The 2,500-nt window shown below is 57.0% G+C and overlaps 1 non-coding gene across 1 annotated transcript in view; it reads left to right on the top strand.

Annotated features, from left to right (window-relative positions):
- Window positions 1-1,931: 1,931 nt before the first annotated feature.
- Window positions 1,932-2,500, top strand: part of LOC126322852 (small subunit ribosomal RNA) — a 1,893-nt gene continuing 1,324 nt past the window's right edge. Inside the window, exon 1 of the ribosomal RNA XR_007559261.1 lies at window positions 1,932-2,500. This exon is cut by the window's right edge and continues 1,324 nt beyond it. This is a non-coding gene — a ribosomal RNA (small subunit ribosomal RNA).

Consider the following 2,500-nt stretch of genomic DNA (forward strand, 5'->3'; position numbering starts at 1 on the left):
ACCTAACTTACGCTGCACCTTAACCTAACTTACGCTGCACCTTAACCTAACTTACGCTGCACCTTAACCTAACTTACACTGCACCTTAACTGTCACATGTAACGTCACAGGAATGTAGCTTTGCCTAACAGCAACCCTCTGAACATAGTTCACTGCTTGGATCCTCTGGTGTCATGTGTATTTCTTGATGCCATGGTGCGTACCCTCACATAAAGGTCTTTCGAGTGTTGCGTACTTTCTACACAGTCCCGCTAACCACTGGAAGGGTGTACCGCTACAGAACGAATATCGCCCTCCCCTCCTGCCCTTCCAAGCTGGTCGGTCAGGCGTTTGTTTGTGAAATGAGCCTTGCAGCTGTTCAGTTGCATTCGGTTGTCGATGCAGTCAGTGTACGTTGTGGTACGGCCTGTGTGGACTGTCCGCTGATGTACGCGTAACCCACACTGATCATCCGTCGTTACGTACTGAGTGACATAATGTGGCACATGCTTGACCGTACACCGGCTGCGCCCTACAATGGCGAATCATAAGGGCCATATGTTGTGCACGATGCTACTTGTCTCGTCTCCCCATTACAGCGAGATTGCACTGTTGTACGCCGTACAGACATGTGGTAGGTAGGTATGGACGAAAGTATTGCATGTTGGCCCCCCCCCCCCCCCCCTCCTCCCTCTGCCGGGAATCAGCGTGAGCCGTCTGTTGATGTAGCGACGAGGGTTTTCCTATTTAATCGTATTGCCCCACACAACATGATAGCACGGTGGACCGCGTTCCACATCTGCGACATGCTACAGAGGCCGGTTGACAGTCGACCGCGCAAGGGACATTGCACACGTGCGCGGACCATCTTCCACGTGTTCTCTCGTGTACATGCCGCAGTGTGTATGTGGGCTGATGTAGCGTGTCGTGACACATAACATGCAGGCATGCCAGAATCGTAGATTTCGCAAATGTAGATTGACGTATACGTTTGCTGCCAAAGATCCGCAAATGAACTGGAAATCAGTTGTTGAGCGGTTGTTCGCGCTGCAGGTGCATCGGTGATAGCGACGATCGGTACATCTATGAACCGGTTGTTTCGGCGGTACCCGCCATGCCCCCGAACCTGAGTTGGCCATGTGGGTATGAAGCGATACGAGGCTGTGGCTTGGCGGGACAGTCCCCGGCCGGTGAGGGGGGGCCGCCCGGCGTGCTGGCCGCGCGCTGCGTGAGCGCACGCACTACAGCCGGCTGGTGGGGGGCGCCCAGTGGCAGGAGCGCCGGCCGACGGGCCCGGCTGGCGTCCCAGCTATGCGCCGGCGCACCCTGCGCGCGGCGCCAGGCGGCCAAAGTGGGTTCTGCCGAGCCCGGTGCGTAGCGCGGTGGACATCTGCAGTGTGCTGGTCCGATTGCGGACTGTGTGCGTTGAGGATGCGCCGCCGCCCGGCACTCGGCGTCGCGACGCCGTCTGCTGCTCGGTCGCCCCCAGCGGTTCTCGCAGGTGGTTTGTATCGCAGCTCTGCGGACGTGTTGGCGCGTGCGCTGTGCTGGGAGAGTTCGCTTCTGCACCCAAGTGGGGCTTTGCCCTTCTGTGGCGCTGGCGTTGGAGCTGCCGGTCACCGTAGGTGGCGCGTGTTGTTTCCCGCCGGCAATGCCACGACAGCACGCTCCCGGGCCTCTGTCGGCAGCGGCAAGCTCAGTTGGGAGCACGGGTGTTCGCACTGAAAGCGTCTACTCGCCCATCTCCGGGCGATTGCGCCTCTCTCGAACCCGACCAAGTACTTAGGACGGCGCTGCGCGCCGCCGGGACCTGAGAGGGTTTCGAGGTGTATCGTGCAGGGGAGCTCAGCCTCCTCCTGTTTGCAGAATAATTGAGCGGACGCTTGCGTGTTCGCGCGGGCCCTCGGGACACACTCCCGGGCGGCCGGCTGCTCAGCTCTCGTTGACGCAGCTCCCTGGTTGATCCTGCCAGTAGTCATATGCTTGTCTCAAAGATTAAGCCATGCATGTCTCAGTACAAGCCGCATTAAGGTGAAACCGCGAATGGCTCATTAAATCAGTTATGGTTCCTTAGATCGTACCCACGTTACTTGGATAACTGTGGTAATTCTAGAGCTAATACATGCAAACAGAGTCCCGACCAGAGATGGAAGGGACGCTTTTATTAGATCAAAACCAATCGGATTGGCTCGTCTGGTCCGTTTGCCTTGGTGACTCTGAATAACTTTGGGCTGATCGCACGGTCCTCGTACCGGCGACGCATCTTTCAAATGTCTGCCTTATCAACTGTCGATGGTAGGTTCTGCGCCTACCATGGTTGTAACGGGTAACGGGGAATCAGGGTTCGATTCCGGAGAGGGAGCCTGAGAAACGGCTACCACATCCAAGGAAGGCAGCAGGCGCGCAAATTACCCACTCCCGGCACGGGGAGGTAGTGACGAAAAATAACGATACGGGACTCATCCGAGGCCCCGTAATCGGAATGAGTACACTTTAAATCCTTTAACGAGTATCTATTGGA

This window comes from Schistocerca gregaria, unplaced genomic scaffold (assembly GCF_023897955.1).
Source record: "Schistocerca gregaria isolate iqSchGreg1 unplaced genomic scaffold, iqSchGreg1.2 ptg000843l, whole genome shotgun sequence".
In the NCBI taxonomy this organism is placed as follows: domain Eukaryota; kingdom Metazoa; phylum Arthropoda; class Insecta; order Orthoptera; family Acrididae; genus Schistocerca; species Schistocerca gregaria.